We start from the raw sequence: 24,178 nt of genomic DNA, 5'->3' as shown, positions 1-24,178 counted from the left end.
TAGTCCACCACAGGCTACTGCGCTCCCACCACCGCAATTCCACGCGCACCTGGCAACTGCACAGAAAACACTGCAGCGATCGAATCTAGGAAATGAAGCCGTTACTGGTGAAGCTGTGGATTCCAAACCTTCGCCACAAAGAAAGGGAACCGCTTTCACGTGATGAGGGTCTGAGGTCCTCAGTTCTGTCACAGAAGCGGGCCCAACCTTTACGAGTCACGTCTGTCTCAGAGGGACCCAGGATAAAGGAGACTAGGGCAGCAGTAAAATGACACCAGTGATGCTCGGAGAGCGCCTGGCGCAGAGCAGATGCTGACACGTGGCAGCCTGAGCCCCAATCCCGGGGTGGGGAAATTAGGGAAGGCCACACAGCCTCTGGACCCAATCCTAAGGGATGATCAGTGCTTCCATGCGCCAGGCATAAATTCAGGTCTTTCCAGGGTGAGTTCCATCCTCGCAACCATCCCCAGAGGCAGATCCCATCTTCCCCCTTTCAGGGGTGGAAGCACGAAGCACGGAGGTATAAAGGCAGGTCAGCCAGCGTGAGGTCTGGAGGCCTCAGGGCGAGCAGGTTTTCCACAGGACGCCTCGAGGACCCGGATGGAGACGCTCTCTTGGGTCCCCTTGAGATCTCGCTAGGGTGGCTGCCCTCAGGGCGGCCGCCCTGCTCGCTCCAGGATGCACTCTGATCTTGCTTTTTCCTCACTCTTCACTTCTACTTTTTTTTTATCGGTACCGGGGATCGAACTCACGACTGCCTGCTTACAAGGCAGGTGCTTATGACGCTGAGCTAAATCCCCACCTCCGCCCCCCACTTCAACTTTTTAACATAAACTTTGCTGTTGCTTTTTTTTTTTTTTGCTGGTTTCGTTCAATTTTTTGAGAGAAGAACCTGGAATCTAGAACCTAGTAACATTAACAGGTGAGCCACTTCTACCAGGGAGGAGGAGCGTCCTGGTAACATTGTGGCAGAACCAGGCGATTCGGACATTGTGGCTTTCCCTTATATTTTCAGGGAGTCCTGGTGTTGTACTTGTGCTGTCATTGTTAGAAATTGACATTTCACAAAGTGAAGAATCTTGCCAAAGCAAGTGAGGGCTGGAGTTAAAAAAAAAAAAAAAAGTAGGGATAGGGCTGGGCGTGCGGTACACACCTGTAATCCCAGCACTGGGGAGGCTGAGGCAGGAAGATCACTGCAAGTCTGAGTCTAGCTTGGGCTACATAATGGGTCTCAAATTCCAGACCAGCCTGAGCCACATAGCGAAACCCCATCCCAATAAAACCAAAACAACAACAACAAATCCAGGGTGTCGTTCTCTGAATCCGTTGCTTGCTATCCAGTTAAATAACAGAGAGATGAAGGCTAAAAATCAGTGAAACCAACGTGTTGCAGGTATATAAAACAACTTCTTGACGAGCCGCAGGGAGGGTTTCCCCACGAAGCCTCCGCCCTGGAAACTGGAATCCAGAGACGTCTTCTGTCCCAAGACGGCCTTGTCACTCTTTCTCACTCCAGCCACAGGAAAGCCACCCATGTACACCTGTGCCACCTCAGCCTGCCACTTACGGAACTCTCCACAACCCCTTGAGATGGGCAGCCCGAGGGGCGGGGGCTGCCCAAGGCCTCTGCCCAGACCACCCGAGCTCCTGCTCCCGCACTCCTGTCTACCTGCAGGGCGGCCCTGGGTTTCCCTGGCTCCTGGCGCAGGGCTTTCCTCCGGAAGAGGCACTCACCACTCACCGGGGTTCTGCAGGCCATTGAAAGCCAGTGAAGTGGAGAGAAGAGAGCGTCAGGCGTGCAGGTTCTGGCTCTGAATGACGGCCAGGACGCCCTGTCTGGGTCCTGCCAACCCCTGCCATGTAAACATGCCAACCTGGCCGGGTTTCCAGCCCCGTTCTCACCTGCGCTCCTGCTGCGTTACTGGCTCCCTGGTCCTGCCCAGCCCCCAGCGCGGGGTCCTGGGGCACAGGGCCCTTCCCACAAGTCTCTCCTCGCTTCCAGCCAGCTAGTTTTAGTTGTCGCAGAGCCTCGGGAGAAAGGGTAAGGGCACCCACTTCTGGCAGGCCCAGCCTTCCCCAGGCCCTGCACCTGTTCCAGCTCCGCAGCCCAGGGTCGCCTGTCCCCTGCCATCCTTTCCATATTGTATGGGATCATTCCTGCTCACTCTGGTCTCCTCCTCCGCAGACCTCCAGGCTCATCCTGGAGCCTCTCTGAGCTTTCTGACAAGCCGGGGTGGCCCAGCAGCTGTAGGAGCCTCTCTGGAGCCACGGCACCTGGCTGTCCCACTGGTGAGTCGGGTGCCCTCGGGAAACTTTGCTACTCTGTGCCTCAGTTTACTCATCTGTAAAATGGTGATGAACACAGTATCTATACTTCAGGTGGTCACTGTGAAAATCAGATAAACAAATGGACGCAAAGGACTAAGAATATGGTAGCTCTTCATGGTTGGGTGAGCCGGGTGTGGAGATGCACACCTGCAATCCCAGTACTTAGGGGAGGAGAGGCTGAGGCAGAGACCCTATCTCAGACAACAAAAACAAAAACATTTGTTATTAACATCACCATGTCCTTCCGCATGCTGTAGGTCCCTGACCACCACATGGCATCTGTCACCAGTGTGCTGCACTGGACACTGCTCTGGACCTGAGTCCAAGAGGACCTGCATCTTCTCATTGCCAGTCCACACGGCTGACGTCCCCATTACTCAAGACTTTTCCTTGGCAGGAAAAAACCAGATGCATAATGTGTACACACACGCATGTGTATGTGTGTGCAGAACACTGCTCTCCAGCCTCCGTCTCTCGGTCCTACAGGAAGGGACCAGGTGTCAGGGTAGAGAACTTGGGCCCCGAGCCTGCGGCTCTCAGATGTATTGGCTCATGAAGCTGGAGATGAGCCACCCTCACTCCTGCCCAGGGGGCGGTGAGAGCACAGCTAACAGTGCTGAAGAGTTGAGGACCCCTCGATGAGAGAACATCCAGTAGCTCTGCATCAGTCCGCCGGTCATAACCCCCACTAGGCAGCCCCATGGAGAACACCACGCTCACTTCTGTGACTGCTGACGGCGGATCACGGACAGAGGGCCTCAGTCACCTCCCGAAGCTGGGCCTGAACCAGCCCTAGGACTTCTTGGCTGGTAGCTGATACCCTAGGTCTTGGCTTGAACAGGAAGTGACTTACATCTTGTTTGGATGTGTCAAGACCAATTTTCCCACTAAAAATAGATAAAAAAAACCTTGTAGTTTTCCTAAAAAACTTTTTTTCCCAAAGTATTTCTTTTCAGTTTTGTTTTCTTGAGACAGGGTCTCACTTTGTAGTGCAGGCTGGCCTTGAACTGTGCAGCCCAGGATGGCCTTGAACACACTGCAATCCTCCTGCCTCAGCCTCCAGAGGGCTGAGATTACAGGCGTGTACCTCCAGGCCCAGTTTCCTCCAAATATTTCTGGATTGTTTTGTCTACAGATTCACATGCTCACCCAACCTTTAATAATCCCCAAAACTCCCCAAGGCACTGCCCTTGGTAGGGTTCAAGGTTAACCACAGAGGGAATTTCCCTTTCCTTAGAGGTAAACATACACAAGGTCAGGTGTGCATATTCAGCCACCAGCCTTTTTAAGAAGATGAAAAACCTCCCATCTCACTACCGCAAAGAAAAACCACCTGATGACGCCTTTTCCCTCTTTTTTTTTTTTTTTTTTTTTTGAGCCAAGGGTCTCACTAAGGTGCTCAGGCTCCCATCCTGAACTCCTCCGTCCAAGAGATCTTCCTGCTTCAGCCTCCTGAGGCTCTGAAACTACCAGTACTGACATCACACCTGTCTTACACTTACGATCCGAGCTGGAGAGCAGCGTGTGCTCCACATGGGAGTTACTGTACTAACCTCTTCAGGTGAACCAATCTCAGCTCAGTCCACAGGCAAAGCCAGGACATTATCACCACCACCATCCTGAAATGAAGACTTCTCTTTCCAGCCTCCTCAGCACACACAGAGCTACCTGATTAAATTCAGGGAAATCACCAATTATCAGGACGTGGTCTTAAACACGAAGGCAGCAGGTCTTCCTCCAGACCTCCTCCCAAGTGCTGTGAACTTAAGACACACGTCTTACAAGACAGGAAACTCCAGCTTGTAAACAGGACCAGATGTGACCCAACGCTGGACTCTCACACAGAACCCAAGAGCTGCGCTAACTGTCGAGTCTTCCTCCAGGGAAGGGAACAATCCGCTTCCAGTTAGTTTAAGCTATTTTTATGTTGGGTCTGCTCTCATCTGTGGTCCTAAGTAAAACCCTTCCCTGACATCACAGGAAACACAAAGAGCAGAAAACGAAGGGGAGCCGTTCAGAACCTCCCCACTGAGGCAGTCCAGCTCTCAGGCTCCGCTTCTCCCCACAGGCTTTCCCCGAGAGCCCATTTATCCCCAGAGCAGGACAGCAGCAGCGTTGACAAAACCGGATCCCCCAGTCCATGCCTGTTTCCTCTCTCCATGAGCAACGCCACTGCCTGCCCTCTGCATGAAGGAGACCTGCAGGGCACCCTCGACCTCTCCCCCTCCTCATAACCCTCCTGTGAACCTGTCCCCACACTAAAACATCCTCCTAAGGAGGCCTTCCAACTTACCGCCTGTGTTTCCTCAATGCCAACCACACGACAAGCTACAGGGACACATTTTCATATCTTACCTATCTCCCCAGCTTTTTAAAATAAGGTACAAGGCTGAGGCAGGAAGATGCTTTCGAGTTCGAGATCAGTCTGGGTTACAAAGTGCGCTCAAGACCAGCCTGAACTGCATAGCAAGACCCTGTCTCAAAAAGACAGAAACAAAATAAAAAACAAGGTGCACTTGCTTTACAAAAATTAGTTTAAACACTTCGCTTTTCTTCATGAAGCACTACAGCATAGCAAATGTAGTCCAGCTCCTGACACGGCCCGTGCATCACTGCTCGTGGCTGTAGGAAGTCACCTGAGTTACCAGCTGTCCTCGCACACTGACCATGGGTCAGGGACAGCGCCGGGCGTTCCCTCCCAGGGCGCCTCGGTGCTGAGAACCGCAAGGGGTCGGAAGCTCACGCAAAGCAGACCTCGTTGCTTATGCAGGTCTGAGTATGTGCTCTTGTTTACCCACTGAAAGGATAATAAATCCAAAGTGACTAGCATGTCGCCCATCGTGGCACATGGTCCTTCAATACTAACCTCAGTGGGCTTACAAACTGAAATTGAACTTCCTGCTTTTCACGCGCATGCACCAGCATTCCCCCAACCAGCTTTCAAAACGTCACTCTGCCCGCCCCCTCAAGCTCCACCCTCTAGCAAACCGAATAAAAGCCCGCTGCTTCTGCTTGCCTCAAAGGGATCTTGCACTCCTCTACATTCCTCCTGTGCCTGCAGTAAAGTTTGTTTTTCCTTTTTTTTTTTTTTTGCTCTTACTTTTCTACCGCACGAGGAAAAACCTATCACAGATTTATCCTGCCACCACAAGGCCTGCCAGGGGCTCTTCTGTCCGCAGCTCAGGTGGCTGCAGAGAAGCACAATGCATGAACCCCTCCCTTCACGGTGACCAGAGTGGGAATATGGGCCCACAGAGACGGCAGCACAGACGCAAACCGTTGGGGCCGCGGTGGTGACTCCGGGGCCCGCGTGTGGTAAGTACTGAGCAGCACCGAGCCTGGCCGGGGCTGTGGGCTTGGGCAAGGCTGCCCTTGCACAGGGAGGAATCAGGAGCACACACAGGTTGGAGAAGGCCTGTCCCTTCCCCAAAAGAACCTGGTTTGCAGCTGTGTCACCTGCTCTGGGGACAGTCTGGGGGGCAAAAGACCAAGACTCCCCACTGGATCAGACCACTGGGGTCACCCACAGCCTCGCATTTCTTCTGTGTTCCCAGCTGTCCCATGGCGTCTCGGGCTCAAAACTCCGGACCCTCAGGGATCCCGGGGCGGCAGTCCAGCACTGGACCTTCCTCGAGCCGCTCTGCTGCACAAGCCGCGGGCTGCGGAAGGACTTCACGAAAGGTCTGGACCATCCACCTTCACGGAGACACACACGGTGCTGCCGCCTTGCTCTCGGAACAAGGACACGATAACCTTGTTGACAGCTGAGGGAGACGTACAGCTATGTCCAGAAATGCCTCGTGGGGACCCCTCTTTAAACGGCTCCCCAAGTTACTTGGCAGTCAGCCTGTGGCTCCAGAGCTGAGGCGGTGATGACGGGAATTACTGCTACTGAGCTGGCCAAGGGGAGCCCCTCACTGACACGCGCCCAACAGAGCTGCGTCTTACTCCAAAGAGCAACCCCTGGCCCTTGCTGCAGCCGTTACCAAGTCTTTAAGGAGTCTGCCCATGCCGGCCTGGATCTGGACCCACTGGCCCACCCCACCGCTGAAGAACTTCTGATCACAAATGCAATGGGAAGCTCAAAAATGACTTCTCTGACGGAACCACGGGATGGATGTAAGAAGAGGAGAGCAGACGGACACAGGGAGGACGGGTCTGATTCCCGGGGAACACACAGAGTGCGTCTGATTCCTGGACGCACTCTGCGTGCAAAAAGCCTTAAAGCGTGAAACTGTGGAACCCGGCAGAGCCAGGCCGGGCGCCTGCGAGCGCCGAGCTTCAGCAGCGGGACGAGAACATCCCCCACCAGAGGTGAGGACAGGCGGGGGACTGTCAAGCGCTCCGCAGAGGAACCCGGAGACATAACGTTCAGCACGGAGCCAGGGAGACCCACCTGCCAGCCACCTGCCAGCCACCTGCCAGCCACCTGCACTTAGGGACGCCGCTCGCGCTTGCTGCGCTTTGGGAATGTGCGCAACACTGAAGACGCTGCTCAACTATTCGGTGCTGATGTTTATCATTTTGTAGTTTGAAGAGGTTTTTTTTGTTTTGTTATTTTTTGTGAGGAGAGGTCTTTTTGAGACCGTTTTGCTATGCTGTTACGTTATTCTAAACATTCAATTCTTATAAAGCTTCAAAATGTTTTTTTCTAACGTAAGTATACTCTAAAAAGGATTGTTTATGGAGAGGTGGAAACAAGTCATGCTTTCTTATAAAATATAAGTTTTCAATAAACTCCTGGAAATGAAACATGGGAAAATATTGACGCTTACACTCCTGAATTGGCATCAACTCCAGACTGATGCTGATCATATTTCAGAGCCCTGCTGGAAGCTTTTATGGGCAACATGCAGCAACAGAGGTGCCTCCTGGTCTGCAGTGCTTATCTTCTCTGTGCATCAGAAGAGGCAATTAACCCTCATTTCATATGGTTGAAAATTTAGGGCAACATCATCTAGCCAATGAGGGGCTATGGCTACGCAGGAGGAATCAGTCTGGCTCCCTCCTTTAAATCTTTAACTCAAACTGCCCAATGTACACTCAGATGTAGAGAGCTTACCCCAAAGCTAATTGTCACGTGATTAAATACCTGATCTACAGGTATGCATAGAACTTGCACCAGCATATTTCTGTCATGGTAGTAAACTGTCCTATAAACGTATTCATTTTTGTTCTTCATAATTATCACTGTGTCAGAGTCAGGTGTTCATTTTTGAACAAGTATTTACCTGGGCATTTTGCAGTTCACAGGAGAATAACCACAGGATAGAAAGATTACGTCCATATCAAGATAAATTAGGCGGCACAATGACTTTTCATTTATATTTGTGGTACTGGTAAGTGGGTGATATTTTTTTTTTAAGTCCTGCATAAGTGTTGAGCAAGGAACTGTATCAGGAGTTGTGGAACTACAGACATTAGTTTTCATAGTAAATGTTTTACTGTTTGGATCTACACATTTGGTTTTTGCACAAGTCATGCCTTTAAAAAATCTAAATATTTGCCAGACATTAAAAGATAGATGTTCTACAGGTAAAGAATACAAGTTTTAGTCAAAGTGTCTACCACAGCCTATTTTTATTTTTAAATACAGACACTTAAAGTTGTGTGCTATATGCAAAACAAAAAGTCCTTTTCACTGGTGCCTATGCTGTAATAAGTATTTTTATTGGTTCAGCTAAAATTTTCACCTGCAATATAACTGAAATTCAATTACAGTTTACCATCTGTAGCAACCTATAAATAATTTAGCAACTCATATCATGGAACAAATGAATACTTTTTTTTGAGACAAGTTATCTCCAGGCTGGCTCTGAACTGACTGTGTAGCCTAGGCTGGTCTCGAATTCATGGAACATGTCCTCTCTTAGCCTCTTGAGTGCTGGGATGTGCCATCATGCCAGGCAAAATGAATATTTTTTTTTTAAATTAAAGCAAGTTTATAAACTGGTTGGTTGAAACAGATGTGAATTGTATTGCTTATTCATTATAGTTATTAGTCCAGGAAACTGTTTCTCAGTGACCTATACACCAGTGTTTGGGGGACTTTTAAAAACATTTTTTAGGTTCTTTTTCTTGAGAAAGGGTCTTGCTGTGTAGCTCCGGCTGGCCTGGAACTCACTATTAGCCTAAGATCATCTCAAACTCATGGCAGCCCTGCCTCAGCCTCTCAATGCTGGGATTACAGGCGTGCACCACCATGCCTATTTTAAAAATAAAACTTTAAAATTTAAAAATAGTAAAAAGCTTAATGTTAAGTCTGTATTTTTCATCTGTAAACTGAGAAACAGGCATTAATCAAACACTACATTATGTGTGCCTGTTTTCCACTTGCTAGTTAGGAGAAATCCTTGTATGAATTGTGTGCGATTTTTACTGAATGGCTGATCAGGCTTGCCACCCTCCTTGCATGTATGCAAAACTGGACTGCGCTGACCAGCAGTAGACATGCATGGGAGTTTAAATGGACACCACGTAATCCCAGGCATCTCCTTCTGGTCCCTGCACAGCCGAGCACAGCTGTGCACAGCACAATCAGGGCCTGGGGAGTTCAGAGTTATTTCTCTGGACCGCACTAATGCTGCTCAGGAAGCAGAAGCAGCCCAGGGTGCTTGTGTGTGTTTCAGGTTCTGGCTCTGTCGCTGCTGGCTGTGTGACCTTGAGCAGTGACACCCCTATGCTACCCCTGTGAATTGGGACAACAGGAGCACCTGTCTGCCTCTCAGACCGACTTGATTACATTAGGGCTTGCTGTGCAGTGGGCAGTGCCCAGGCACTGCTGTGGTCAGTGTCTGGCTTCCTCGTGTCATTTCCACCAGGAACATGGACAGACAGCCTGCATGAATACCACACAGAGAATGCAGTTTAGATCGTGGTTTCAACATACGGGAAGATGCTACACCTCATTAATAATCAGAGAATCACAGACTTGTTTTCTAATCTTTCAAACTGGCAAACAGCTTTGAAAACCTGTTAATGCCAGGCATGGTGGTACACACCTACAGCACCAGCACTGGTAGGCAGAGTCAGGAGGATCACAGGAGGTTCGAGGCCACCTTGGGATACCCAGTGAGTTCAAGGGCAGCCTGGATACCCAACAAGACCCTATGTCAGCCCCGCCCACCAAACCATCACTGTTTCTTACTGCTCACTAGGCACGGGAACTCACTGAGCCTGACGCAGGCGTGACCTCTGAGCACGCACCCATCGAAAGGCCTTAGAGCTAGGGGCAGCGCGCATGCCTGGCTGCAGGACTGAGTTCAAGCCCAGCCTGAACCCCTGTCTAGAAAATGAAGCAAAAAAGAAAAAGGAAAACAAACTCTAGAACCTTAGAAATAGTCATACTCTGGCCTGAAATTCATCCCAGTAATCTGTCACAAGAAAATAATTCCTAGTATAGTGACGATTTTATGTACAAAGAAAATTAGATCTAATCTGTTATCTTATCACAGCAACAAAATTGTCGGCAGACTATCTGTTCAACTTTAGTAAAATGGCTAAGTAAACATACGGACTGTTTCATACCCAGCAGGAAAACTGCGAAGAGCTTACGACAAGAAAAATATTTACAAAACAACAAAACAGAACACAGGCCACATGTAAGATCCACAAAAATGACAGCAGTGTTTGCCTCTAAACGTGACTGCTTGTGATTTTGGATTTTATTGTACTGTACTATCTAAATTCTTGAAGAAAAGAACACTTTTACAGAAAAAACCTGTAACACTTAAAGACCAAGGCTGATTCAAAGCCAGCAGCCTCATGGACGCCCTTCCCGAGACACGAGGCCTACCTTTCTCACCCTGGCCTCTCCGGTCCTCTCTGCCAGCGCTCCTGACCAGAGCCACTCTACACGGATAGGCCCGGTGTTTCCAGCTGTGAACTCCTCCCCTCGCCTCTGTCCCCGTGGGCAACACCTAGCCAAGACCCTGTCACAGCTCCTGCATGACCTACGGCCTTGCTGCAGCCCAGGCTGTTCTGAAATGACGGAGGGGCAGCTACGAGCTGCAAGCAGAACGACCTTAAAGGGCAAAGCTATGCTCGGCGACTTACCCGCCTGTGCCTGCCTGCCTGCTTGCCTGTTTTCTTTCTTTCTTTCTTTCTTTTCTTTCTTTCTCTCTCTCTCTCTCTCTCTCTCTCCCTTTCTCCCTTCCTTCCTTCCTTCCTCTCTCTCTCTCTCTCTCTCTCTCTCTCTCTCTCTCTCTTTCTTTCTTTTTCTTTCTGAGGCAGGGTCTCGCTATGCAGTTCAGGCTGGCCTTGAGCTCACTTTGTAGCCCAGGCTGGTCTCGAACTTGCAGTGATCCTCCTGCCTCAGCCTCCCAAGTGTTGGGATTACAGGAGTGCACCACCACGCCCAGCATACCCATCTTTTCTCTTCCTTTTCAATTTTTATTATTTTTTAAGACAGGGTCTCACTATTTAGTTCAGGCTGGCCTTAAAACTCACTGTGTAGCCCAGGCTGTTCTTGAACTCCCACAATCCTCTTGCCTCGGCCTCCCAAGTGCTGAGATGACAGCTGTGTCCCACCACGCCTGGTTTTTACCACTCATCTGGTCAGTGCTCGGCACATGACTAGAGAGGGTCAAACACCTCTGGCGAAGGGTGCAGGACCTCATCAGTGAGCCTGGAGCTGCCTGAGGGCTGTGTGTGAGGCGCTCTCACAGGTTTAAGGAAAGCAAGCCCTGAAGAGGTGGCCGGGAAGCAGACAGGCCTGGGCTCATCACCAGCCCCGAGCCGGGTACTCAGCGCTGAGTGTCTACCTCCTCTCTGTGAGACAGAACTCAGAGTACGACCACACGAGGCTGGGGGGACACGGAGGGCGTGTGCCACAACACAAACAGCAGTTCCTCTCCCACACACTGAAGGCACAAGAGCAGCAGGGACACGGGTGATGCCCACCACCCGAGCTGGTGACATGTGGTATCGAAGGGGTGGTGGTGCACGCCTGCCATCCCAGTACTCAGGAGGCTGAGGCAGGAGGCTCCTTTCAAGTTCCAGACCTGCCTGGGCTGCACAGTGAGCTCAAGGCCAGCCTGAACCCCCTGGCTCCACAACGGCAGCTGCTACCAGACAGACTGAAGAAGTCCAGGCCTGCGGGCGTCTGCTGTTAGATCCAAGATGGGGAAGGGAAGGCGGCTAAGACACTGCGTAGTGTGACATGCTGCGTGGTCTCTGCCCACCGCACCAGGCCCAGGAATGCCCACCACGGCTCTGACACTGGGCATGGCACGTAAGGCTCCAAGGACAGCGCCCACTGGGACTGTGAGACTGGGAGCCAGCGACGGCTCTGAGGCCCGGCCCTGGTGTCCACAGCTTACCCATGTCTGGCTTCCGCATCTCGGTGAGGTGAGCTCAGCGCTGCAGCCCTCGGGTCTCAACTCACAGGGGGGTGTGGGGCCTGGCACAGGGTCATCACTGCCCACACACACAGAGATGATCTGAGTTTACACAGACCAGAGGAAAATGCAGCCCCTGGAGGAGGCGAGGCAGAAGAGTCCTCATGGCACCACGGTCCCACATCTCCTGATTTCCTCCAAGACAAGACCCCGCAAGCACAGAGCTCACGGCGCAGCACGGGCACCAGCCCAGTCGGGCAGCGCTCTGCCCTGGGTGCCCCAGACCTCAATGCCATAGAACCAAACAGGAGGCCCGGGGCAAGAAAAAGACACCAGCAATCGACCCCCAGGACAGCAGCAACCACGTCCACCACCGACTGCACCTTCCCAGGCCTGGTGCGGGGCACAGCACACAGCAGGCACCTCACAGCCTGCGACCCTCGCCTGCCTGCAGGACGCTGCCCACCAGTCCACCTTCCAGCCTTCCACGTCTGTCCCCTGTGGCTCAGGCCCTGGAGGGTGAAGTAATGAGGCGGACAGGAGATGGGGCTGCACGGTTCTCCCAGAGCCTCGGAGAAGGGGAACCAGCACCCAGAGCCACATCAGCAGCCCTATTACTAGGAGAACAGTTTCCCCGGAGGACTCTAGGGGGTCACAGGCCCCCAGGTGTCCACAGACGGCGCCTGGAGAATGGCTGCCTTCCTCGGCTCTTCCTTCAAACTGCCCACATCCAGACCGGGAAAGCCACCGAGGCGGAAGATGACATCTTAGCAGCCCTGGACCCATGACAGGCGCTGGCCCTGGTCAGACCCATGCTAACTCACTGCGCTAGCCGCAGGTCCTAGGCAGGACCTGGCAAGGGTGAGTGGGAGGTGCTGGCCACTTCCATGTGAGACAGGGTGGACTTCCGGGCTGGCTGTGCTGCGGGTGCTGATGCCACTTTTCGGGACCTGTGTTCCACCCTTTGGCAACCCTGCCGATGTTTTTCCCCCCAAATGCACTGTGCCACCATCCTGCCCACCCTCTGCCAGTACCACCTGTCCCCGCCCGCCTCCAAGGGCACACTGGCTGGCTTTATCTCCTGTGAATTTAACCAGCTCGCTGGGTTCCCCCAACTCAAACCAAGCTGTGCCTGAATTACAGGTCCACTACTCAACTTACCTGAGACTCCATCTCCTCACTTGAGAAGCCCGATTAAAACCCTCCTTGGAGAGTTCTTATTATGGCTTGTGACTCCGTCCTAGACCCAGAACAATCTACGAAACTGTCAGTGCTCGGTCTGCAGACTCCGGTTCCTGAGAAACAGCTCTACCTCCCTGGTCCTGTGAACCTCAACTGCTGTGCATCTCTGCTCGCTCCTGGTAACCGTCTCTGTTGTTTGATGTCCTTGGTGACGGGCAGAGACTAAGTCCCCTGGGCGCCACCTGGCATCAAGGACACCTCTGCTTCCTGGTCTGGAGGGGGCTGTTTTCCCGAGAGGAAATGGGGCCGTTTGCCTGTGAGTCCCTGGGGTGCTCTGAACCGCAGGCCGGAACACAGGCGCCCTCTCCTAGGAGGCAGCCTTCCATCTCCCCACCAGCCTTCCCTGCCAGGGCCTGCTCACAGACCCCCGCTTTACTGGTCACAGCATGTGCCTGCCACAACGTCCGGATGCATCTCGGTGGGCTTAGTTCAAACACGCTTCGGACTTATAGAACAGGAAACAGGTCTGTGAAAGCAGCAATGCTACCAGGAAACGCTCCACCTGTGACTAGGCTCCTGAGTCCCAGAAACGTCAAGGTACACCGAGACGACCACGTAGTGAAGGCCAGAGAGGAGTCTGGGGTACCCTGTGCGCACAAACACAGGAGGAAGGGACAGTGGGAGCCCACTGGGCAGTGCAGTCTCAGGAAGGAAAATAAAAGCCAGACAGGAAGAAGAAGTGGACCCACGGTTGGCAGCTATAATGGGTTGAACCTGCTTGATCCAGTTCGAGCAAAAAATAAGGGACATGCACAGCCCACAGAAACTTCCTCACCTGGCAGAGGCTGGGAAACTACAGGCTGCCGCGCAGGAGAGCCCCATCCGGCTTCTCTGTCCTCTCCTCCCCACCAGCCTCCTCCTCCAAAAACTTCTCAGCTCATTTTAATGCGACCCACAAGATTCTCCTGCTGTCAGTACCACCTTTAAAAGGGCGTCTGAAGTCTGCTGATCCTATTCTACTGTGCGTGAGTCACCTGTGCAGCTTTGGAAACTACATTTTACACGTTTGGTGACTCAGTCTACCCCACTATAAATGGGCCCAACAATAACCACTAGAATACTTAATGTTCCTCAGACACCACATGATAGCCCTTGGGGAAAAGATCCTCGCAGTATACAATACTGAGTTTTTTGCCAAATAAACTTCAACCAACACAGCAGTTTAAAAAGTCACATGCTCACTGAGCATGGTGGCACATGTCTGTAATCCCAGCACTCAGAAGGCTGAGGCAGGAGGATCGTTGTGAGTTTGAGACCAGCCTGAGCTACAAAGGGAGCTCAAGGCCAGCCTGAACTGCACAGCGAGACCCTGTCTCAAAAAAAGAAAAAAAAAAGTTACTTTTGCTAAACCTATATTACAAAATAACCCTCAAATGACTGACAAAGGAGACCGTCACATACATGACATTAAAGTAGATGGCACAAATAGCTCATCAGTAATATTTTGGGAAATTTTAGAACCACATTCTATGTTCTTGTTTGTTGGGCAAGACTTGTAAAAGGGGCTGGGGAGCCTGAAGCTCACGGGGATTATCGGTCAGGAAAGCGGGGTGTCCCGGACCACCGGAGCAGCAGCACAGGTCTCCTTGCAGGGAAGTGGGCTGGCAGCCCCCCGAACCACGGACAGCGCTGGGCCCCGCGCAAAGCCGGGTGCCCTCACGCTCCCTGGCAACACACATGTAAAAAGGTAAAAGTCCTTCTGCAGAGCAGTGCGGTGAGGAAAGAGGGACTTCAGACAGGGAGCACCAAGGCTCTGGAAACAACCCTCCGGACAAGAATCCACCATGTTCAGCGCTCACTTTCCAAGACTAAAAAGAGGTTTATGTCACGTAAGACAAAACTCCTGTATGTCTTCCTTAGCTATGCATTTTTATAAGTGAAATATGGCTTGTTACAATAAAACACATTTTCCAGTCCTAAAAGCATACTCCAAAAAGTCATCATCAGAATTTAAAATGTAGCCAGCCATGCTGACACAGAAGGAGGCAGAGGCAGGAGATGGCGGGGCTACAGAGTGAGTCCAAGGTCAGCCTGAGCTCCAAAAGACAACAAAATGTTTTACATTAAAATGAAGAAAACATGTTCTCCAGATTCCAGAGAACACGCAGCCCCCACTTCCAGGAACTTCACTCTCTAGGTTATCTCAGGTCTAGTGGACTTCAGCATAATGCAGCAGTACAGGAGTAATTAAGGCTCCGCATGGAATCGCAGCAGGCCACTTGCCAGCAGCTCTCGCTGATAAAGCCTCGCTGTGAAGCAAGCACGCTATGGAGAGACACCGCGGGTCTGCATCTCAAGGGGGGGGGCTGGAATGGGTCAGCATCCAGTTCCAGCTGGACACCTCCGCCTGGCCCTGAGCAGCGAGGAGACGGAGGTCCCGTTTCCTGAACAGGTAGGGAGGGTGAACTGTGCCCTGCAAAACGCCCTCTTCACTGGAGGGAGCATTCAAAACACATGGAAAAAGTGTTACACAACACACGGAAACGGACTGCACACACCTCACTGTAGGTGCTTCCCGGCTTGAATTAATGCAAATCACATTACTCACCCCAGAGGGAGGGAAACATTAATTAGGCCAAGTAGAAATACAAAAACGAAGTTTCTCCTTCCTGATTTACTCAAATCACAATTGTTAAACAACTTGCTAAAAATCAAAGAAGGAAATAACCTGAGGAAATTATATGTATTTTTTTTTAAGATGGGGGTCTTGCTATGTTACCCACGCTGACTTGGAATACCTGGGCTCAAGTGATCCTCCTGCCTCAGCCTCCCAAACGTCTATGACTACAAGAATGTACCGTCAAACAAACAAACAAAAAAAGAATGGACCAACATGCCCAGCTAAGATAATTTTTAAAAGAACTAGTACCCTCTAGTGAAATTCACCCTTTTTACCAGGAGAGTCACTTAAGTATCCTTCGTGGCCAAAGACATTGACAACTCATGTTCACAAGAGCTGATACCAATATGAAAACAGCCTGCACATTCAGGGTGTTTGTCCAGGTAAACCTGAGGCTGTCTGCCCCGAAGCCAGGCACAGCAGGAGTGATTCAGGTAATGACAGCACAGGAAGCTAGTAGGATACCTACACATGTAAACAGGAACACAAGTTCTACAGGGAAAGCTCTCTCTCCATGTCGGGGCAGATTTGAAAGCTAAGAAGCGGAGAATTAGTGGGAGAATTTAGCAATCAATGAATTAGAGTAAGACCCAAATTAGAATTAGAATTAGGATAAGGACAGGCTGGGAATCTAAAGACCGAACCCTGGGGCAATCCTGACCCCAAGCCCTGCTCTTCCTTGGGGAATTTTGTGGCAAGTGCAAGGTTGTGTCAGTACCAAAAAAAAAAAACCTGGAATTTCGAAATTCTTTAAAAATGTTCAAAAGTCTAAGTAGAGCAAGCAAAGCCTGCGCGGCACACAGCAGCGCCCAAGGGCGGCGCTGACCAGCGGCAGAAGCAACCGTAGCAGTAGTCTGTTCTGAACAAACATTTACACGGCACTGATGAGCGGCAGGACTGTTCTACGGCTTTTACGAATATTAGCTAATTTAAGGTTCGCCACAGGCTCACGCCACACATACCATTACACACGTTTGGAGATGAGACACAACAGGTAAACAACTCAACCATGGTCACCTGGCCACCAAGTCACAGGGCCAAGGGCCAAACCCTGACTTCAGAGGCCCGACTCTTAACCATAACTTAGCAAAAGGAAATATTAGAAAGCCACATAATATAAATATAAATATAAAGCCAAACAACCAAAAACAAAACAAAAAACCCCATAATGCACTAGTCCAAACCCCTCCATGTTAAATAGACAAATATGGAAGGAAAAGGCCCCAAAGCAGACGAGAGCCCCAGAACTACCCAATTCACACCCAGAGGCCAGGGTCACGAAGCAGATTTGAACACACAGCCTTCTCCTAGGGTGAAGCCCACTGCACTTTGGTGCCTTTTGGTGGCGGGGGTGGGGGGTGGGTTTCCTGGGAATTGAACTCATGCCTCGAGCTACATCCCAGCACCTGAAGCCGATGCTCTGCCTCCGGAGTCTGACGAGGGATGGGACTTGTGTCTTCCGTCTCTTTGCAATCCTACAGCCACCCCATGTGCCACATACAAGGCATCGTGTCACACAGACAGGGGAGCCCAAGGGACAAGGTGGCCTATGTCCAGAGGAGAGGAAAAACACTGCAGTCTTCCTACTCCAGCTCTCCAGCTGTGCTCACTGCTTGGCCTGTCTCTCCCTCTCTCTCTCTATCTCTCTAATAGGGTCCTGCTACATACTCAGGTTGGCTTTAAGCTCGCTATAGAACCCCAGTTGACCTTGAGCTCTCGGTGATCCTCCTGCCTCAGCCTCCAGAGCCCTGGGATTACAGGTGTGCACACCACACCTGGGCTGCCCATCTTCTTTTCCCTTATTTGGAAAAAGAGAACACACACATTGCACACACACATGCATGGCCTGGGCCTATGTAAGGCTTCCAGGGGTTGGAATTCACCCTCCCAGAAATCTGGAAAATAAGGGAGAAAGAAACAGAAAATGAAACCCAACAAATGACCCGGTGACAAACATGGCGATGGCCGTTTGGCCTGAGAGCCAGCGTGTCTAGGCACGAAGCTGTCCTGTGTGCCGTCGCCTTTCTCTTGGCTCTTTGAGTCTGAGTCTCACAATGCAGTTCAGGCTGGTCTTGAGCTCCCCGCGAAGCTCCCTCCTGTAGCCGACCCACATCAGCCAGGCCTGGCCCACCTCTGTCCTGCAATGAAGCCAGGGGGCTGGGCCCAACCGGCCCGGTTGTGATCACTGACAGTTTCTCTCAGAGTTTGAGTAAAGAACCAAGAAGGAAACAAAGTTTTTTCTCTGTGAAGTCATTTTCCCCATAATGAACCAAAGCACTGACAGACACGCATCACAATCTAGGTACCCCTCAAGCAAGGGCCCAGGAATTCCCTACAGATGGGCACAAAAAAACACCCTCATGGCCTTCCCTGACCTGGAGGATCAGATGGGCCTGCAAACACTCCACATTCTGCAAAAACTCAGCCAAAGAGTATGAAAGCACACCGTATTCTCAGTCACCTGGAGCAAGTCACACCCCGGCCACCATTTCCAGGGTGTGATCAACCCTTTCACCTGGGCTCAGGAGCCTGTCCAGTTCTCCTCAGCCTCAAGGGAAAGCTCACCCCAGGACAGCACTGCTTGGGATCCCTGGACGATGACCACGGCGACGGTCTCCACGGCTGGCTACTGAGGGCGCCCACGTCTACCCGGAGGATCCTCGTGGGATGTCTGATGTGGTTCAGGCAGGGCGATGATCCTTAGCTAAAGCGATGGGAGCAAAGTGACAATTACCATGAAGGAAGTCACGATGATGCACGGCTGATTACTAGGCTCGCTCTAAAAGCCACTCGGCAAGGAGTCAGGAGTCCCAGGAAGGCCTCGAACACACATCACAAACATCCTCTACCGCCTGGCGAGACCTCGGGCTGCTCACTCAGTATCCCCAGCTCAGAGGGGTCCCTTCTTCTCCGGGCTCCTTACCACCAGAACTAGGCATGGGGCGGATGTTCACAGGCACCCCTCATTACAGGCATGGTTACTGTAACCCACAGTTCACAAACAAGGAAACCGACTCCCAGGGAGGAAGCAGCTTCTCCGAGGCTGCCAGCCTACTGGAAGCGCCGGGCCTTCTCCTGGGCTGCGTATCCTAGTCATGCCCTAGGCTTCAAATCTCGGTTATCATTTTCTCTAACCCATGCTTTTTTAAAAAAAGTTTTGATATAATACATATACCAAAGGTGCACCAATTTCAAGTGGACAATTTCATAGTAAAATTTTTAGTACGTTCAGAGTCATGTGACTACTGTGACAATGTCAGAACACTCTATCACACCAAAAGAAACCCCGTACCCCGGGGAAGTCACTTCCTTTCTCACCAGTAAAGTCACTCCCCAGCTTCCAGACACCCCTCATCTACCGTGTGGAATTACAGACGTGCAGTCTTTTGTGGCCGGCTCCTTTCATGTCTCCACGGCTCATGCACGCTGTGGCTTGTATCAGGGCTCCACTCGCTGCCAATAACACCCCACCGTGTGTGTACACTGCTCCACGTCTGTTTACCTTTCCTCAGCGACTGGACGCCAGGGCTGCCTCCAGGTCTGGCCGCTGTGAGTAGAGCTGCTATTAAACATCCATGCGCGAGGGTTTGTCTGAACCTGTCTTCAAGGCTCTTGTGTAGACACCGGGGAGTAGAATGGTGGCTGGTGGCACGCTCTGGCTCCGGTAAACTTGCTGAGGAGCTGACAGCTGTTTTGCCCCTGTCTGTCCGCGTCCTGCGATGCTTCAGAGCTGATCGCTTTCATTCCTGTCGTCCTCGCAGGGTTTAAGTGGTGTCTCACTGGGGCTGTGATCCGCATTTCCCTGATAGCTGACACTGCGCAAGGCTTCCCGCATAACTATGCAACCCCTCCCTTGGACGGATCTCCTCCACGTCGACTCCCATGTTATAACGCAGCGTTTCCATTCTGGAGTTGTAAGAGCTCTGGGTACCCTCTTCTCATCAGATTCATAATCTGCAAATAGCTTTTCCCATTCTGTAGCTTTTTCCACTTTCCTTTGAAGCACACAAAGTTTGAAAAAATCGACTTCATTTGTTGTTTTCTTTTATTTGTGCTTTTGGTATCATATTTAAGAAATTCCTGGGCACTAAAATTACCAAGTTTACAAAGACTGGCCAGCTGGTGGCTCACGCCTGGAATCTCAGCACTTGGGAGCCTTGGCAGGAGAATTGCTGAGAGCTTGAGGTCAGCCTCAGCCAAACAGTGAGTTCAGGGTTGGCATAAACTGCATAGCAAGACTCTGTCTCAGAAAACAAAACAAGCCATGGATATAGCTCAGCGGCACAGTGCCTGCCTGGCAAACGTGAGGTCATGTGTTCAATTTCTGGTACAAAAAAACCAAAATAAAACAAACAACAACCAAAGATTTACTCCTATGTTTTCTTCTATGAATTTCACGGCTTAATTCCCATATTAAGGTCCTATTTTGAGTTAGTATTTTATTTGATGTGAGAAAGGGATTCAGTTTCATATTTTCAATATCAATTACCAGGTACCTCTATACCATTTGTTGAAAAGACTGCTCTTTCTCTGTTAATTCATTTTGCTACCCTTGTTGAAAATCAATTGACCATAAATCCAAAGGTAGAGAGCCTATACTTTTAAAAGCAAATGTACATTGTCACTCTGCCTTGACTGATACTTAAAACGAAGTGTTGACAAAATCATGTAAATCCTTAAAAAGTTATAATTATTACCTCTGGTAGCTGGATTTTCCTGTGTTTCTTTTATAGTGTGTATTTTAAACTGTGAATGTGTATTATTTTTAGGAAAGTAGTTTTTAAAGGCTAGTTAATTTAAAGTAACTTTAAAACTCTGTTGCACAACGTGAAGACAGGATCAGAAGCTAGGACAGCCAGTGTTTTTATGAACCAGAAACTCAGAAGCTACAAATGCTTTCAGGGGCTGGGGTACAGCTCAGCGGAAGGACATTTGCGTATCATGAGCAAGTCCCTGCATCCCAGTCCCTGCACTGAAAAAAAATACATAATTAACTTGATGCCAAGCTGAACAGCAATACAGAAAGTCTCTTCACCTTGAGATACAGGTGCCACACTTCTGTCCCCTCAAAGTCCTACATTGAAATTTCCGCTCCCAAGGTGATAGTCTTGAGAGGGAGGGGCTCGGGGAGGTGATCTGGGGCCGTCACAAAAGGAATGAGTGCAGGTATAAAAGAAACCGAGAGCCCTGGTCTCCACCATGCAAGAAGACACCGTCTCTGAACCCAGAAGTGGGCTTCACCTGCCATGTGGTCTCCTGAGACCCGGATCGTGGACTTCCTGTCTCCAAACTATGGGTAACTTCACCTGTTTTTAAGCTACCAGTCTATGGCAGTTTGTTACAGCAGTCTGAATGGCTGAACAATGAGAACTGAGTTCTTCTTAAAGGGAACCTGAACGCTGCACTCTTTAATTAATTATAGGGCCCCAAAAGAAGTGATGGGGTTTTCTACCTGTGGCAGAATATATCAGGCCAGACCACATCACCTGCTCTCCATAAACCAGCAGGGTAAGATACGCCCATCCTCACCTGGAGCCCTCAGAACGGCTGTGGGTTCCTCACTCTCACAAATGATCTTCCTTCCGAATCAGAACCGCAGGCATGGGCCCTGGACCAGTGTTATGTGTATACGTTCATGCATGTGTGTGAACACACAGGTTGCTGCGTTGTTGTGGGAGACAGGGCTGTCACCATGTGGTCCAGGCTGGCCTCAGACTTGCAGCCCTAAATGTGTATGTTTTAAATGTTCCCTGATAACCCCGATAATGTACCCTCTTAATTAAGACCTTTTAAACTAAAGCAACGTGACACAACTTCCGCCCCACCAAATACACTTCAAAAATGTCTGAACTCTGTGCGTTTTTTCTTTCATTATTTTTATGTAGAAGGCAACACAGAAACACGGGTGCCTGGGGCAGCCTCTCATGGAAAGAGCCACGGAACGCCAGCAGGGGAGACTTCTAGTCACCAGGCCAGCTGCTCACTGCGCTGATGAAGAAACCACAGTCAAGACAGGTGATTAACCGTGCTGGGGCCCAGGCTGTCACACAAGCTCCTCATTCCAGTTCGCCTGCCGGATTCCTTCAGCTCTGGGAGCCGACTGACTCTAACCGGAGGTGACAGTATCTTTACAACTCCCACACTCGGGGCGTCACCCAGCTAGTAAGCTCAAGTATTTGTCGACCTGCAGGACCTGGTTCCGAGGGCCTCTGGGAAACAGGTGCATCTTCTGTGACTAGGAAAAGCTACGCTCTTACTGGGGAGACATCGTCAAAGATAAACAGTTGCATAAATGAGACTGCCCAAAATCATCAGAATTTTCCCTTAAATTCTGTTCCTTATAATAAAAATAAAGTTTGGTTATAAGTCTATCATTTGTTTTTAAATTTTTGTCAATTTTGAAATACAATTTAAAGCAGTGTTCAGCCAGGCGTGGTGACGCACACCTGTAATCCCAACACTCAGGAGGCTGAGGCAAGGGGATCACCGTGAGTCTGAGGCCAGCCTGGACTATGTAAGCAAGTTCAAAGCCTGCCTGGACTACATAGCGAGACTCTGCCTCAAAGATAATAATAAAAAAAAATCAGTTTCAAAGAAACATATGTGGTAGGTATTGTGAGATTACGACAATAGCAGGTGGTTTAAAAAAACGCACATAAAATTGCAATTATGATTTCTTCTATCTTGCCCCTAATTTTTGGGTTAAGATAAACTTCTAGTATTTGGATCCATGAAGCACTGTTGTCCATTTATAAACACTCAACCTAAAAGATTTACATGTTCCATGTATGTATTTGGAAATTGATAATGATATTAGATATCCCACATATAGATATACATGAAATAAATTATGATAAAAAGACATTACAAACCAATAAAATGAAAATGTGTTTTTAAATAGTATATTATATAACCATACTGACAACTTGATTAATTTGGAATAAAGTCGTTTTCCTTACTCTCTCTATAAGCATATACAAAACCTTTTCCAGATCTCTAGTAAAGAAGCATATTATATAAAACTATTTCTAATAAGTTTTCAGAGGAAGTAACTTCCTACATTCAAAGGTAAATACAAAAAATGCAACAGATTATACTACAAGAACAAATAATTTAAGGCAAAAGAATGGCATAGGGAGCCTGCGGAGTTAGCTCAGCGGCGTAAACCCCTGCCTGGCAAGTGCAAGGCCTTGAGTTCAATCCCCAGTGCCAAAAAAAAAGAATGGCACAGGCAAAACTTTTACAGAAAACAACACTAAGACAGCAAACTCAACCACACTGGTTAACAAAAAAAAAAAAGACCACAAATAATAAAGCGAATAGAAACAAGAGCCCACTAGAAAGCAAACAGCATCCTTGAATACAAGATCTATCCATTTTATCCATTTTTATTTCATAAACAGAAATGCAGATCAAAGTGCAAATGGAAGATTAAACACGTGCGCCCACAGGGTGTAACAGGAGCGAATACCATTTCCCGCAGAACCATTTCGCAGCTTGGGTCAAAAGTCAGTACACGGCCGCGCCTCGGAACTCCTTCCTCGGAACCTGCCCCAGGTCTCTGTGGGCCAGGAGCACGGCGACACCCGCCCGGCCGCCCTTCTCCCTGCAGGCTGACCCGGCTGACTCGGGGACCTTCTGGCCCTGCCTCCTGGACTCCCTCAGCCCTTGCTGCCCCACCTCTGGATGCCTTCTTTCAACCCATCATCACCCCTCTGGGAGTTTCCAGGCCAGCATCTGGGGAGCGCAGGTGTGTGTATGGGAGGTGGCTAAACCGCCAGCCAGCACCGCTCCTCCTGTCAACAGCAGCTGCCTACGAGCCGGGGTCCAGAAGATCTGAAGTGGCTCAGCGGAATGTCCACTGAAAAGAAACAGGACACGAAGCCCACGTACCACAGATTCGCAAGTCTGTGGACAGCATGTGGGAATCCTGGGACAGGATCCTACAGACGGTCCTGTCGGTTACGCTGGGTCTCTCTTTTCTTGCATGTATCTCCGTTTGTTTTCTGTTTGCACACCACCCTATTAAGTCCCATCAAAACTCTCTTACTTTAGTAAACAGAGATTCATTTAGATCCTTGCATTTGGAGGGGTAAAGCAAGGTCATGAGTGCCTTCAAGGAAACGTCCATCGCAGGTGCTCCCACCCCAAGGGCTCCCCATCCTGGTTCTCTCGTGTCCACCTGCTGAACTCTCGCTTTCCGCCCCGCCCGCCACGGGAAGGTGGAAGCAGAGGGGGCAGTGTAGCGTCTTCCTTGGGGGTCGGGGAGGCAGAGTCTGCTCACAGAGCCTGGTATTGATCTCCCGGGACAGACCCAACCACCCACTCTCACAGCTGCAGGCGACACAGGAACACAGTAACTGGGAAGCGGAGGGCAGCTCGCATCAGAAAAGCACGGGTCAGTAATGCTGCCTCCTATTTTGAATCATCCCTAAGTGACACCTCGCAGAAAACCAGGACAGAAAGCCATGCTGACACGCGATCAGAGCCAACAGGAAAGCTGGTGCGTCGGCTGGTCTGACTTCCTGAGGGACAGGCGTCCTGCGGGCCGCAGGGGGGCCCACGTGGGCAGGGGCTGCTTAGCACCAGCGTCCCTTTGCTGGGGTCTCGCCACCCTTACTGCCCTGCCACAGGATTTGGCCATAAACTG

At 50.3% G+C, this 24,178-nt stretch overlaps 1 protein-coding gene and 1 long non-coding RNA gene across 3 annotated transcripts in view; one reads left to right on the top strand and one right to left on the bottom strand.

Annotated features, from left to right (window-relative positions):
* The window catches only part of Txnrd1 (thioredoxin reductase 1), a 76,422-nt gene that overhangs the window by 39,624 nt on the left and 12,620 nt on the right, over positions 1-24,178 (bottom strand). The window contains exon 2 of one of the 2 annotated variants that reach the window (XM_013156059.2): positions 18,094-18,232. The exons of the other annotated variant lie outside the window; for it this stretch is intronic. The gene's annotated coding sequence lies outside the window, so the exon portion shown is untranslated. The remainder of the gene's footprint in view (positions 1-18,093; positions 18,233-24,178) is intronic. 2 annotated transcript variants of the gene reach the window in all.
* LOC134477410 (uncharacterized) lies at positions 5,358-10,567 on the top strand. The gene is made up of 2 exons (XR_010049471.1): positions 5,358-5,643; positions 5,883-10,567. It is a non-coding gene; the product is annotated as an uncharacterized LOC134477410 (long non-coding RNA).

Source organism: Cavia porcellus, unplaced genomic scaffold (genome assembly GCF_034190915.1).
Source record: "Cavia porcellus strain 051 isolate PalLab524CR breed Dunkin Hartley unplaced genomic scaffold, mCavPor4.1 scaffold_8, whole genome shotgun sequence".
NCBI lineage: Eukaryota > Metazoa > Chordata > Mammalia > Rodentia > Caviidae > Cavia > Cavia porcellus.
This window is presented reverse-complemented; position numbering and strand designations above follow the sequence as displayed.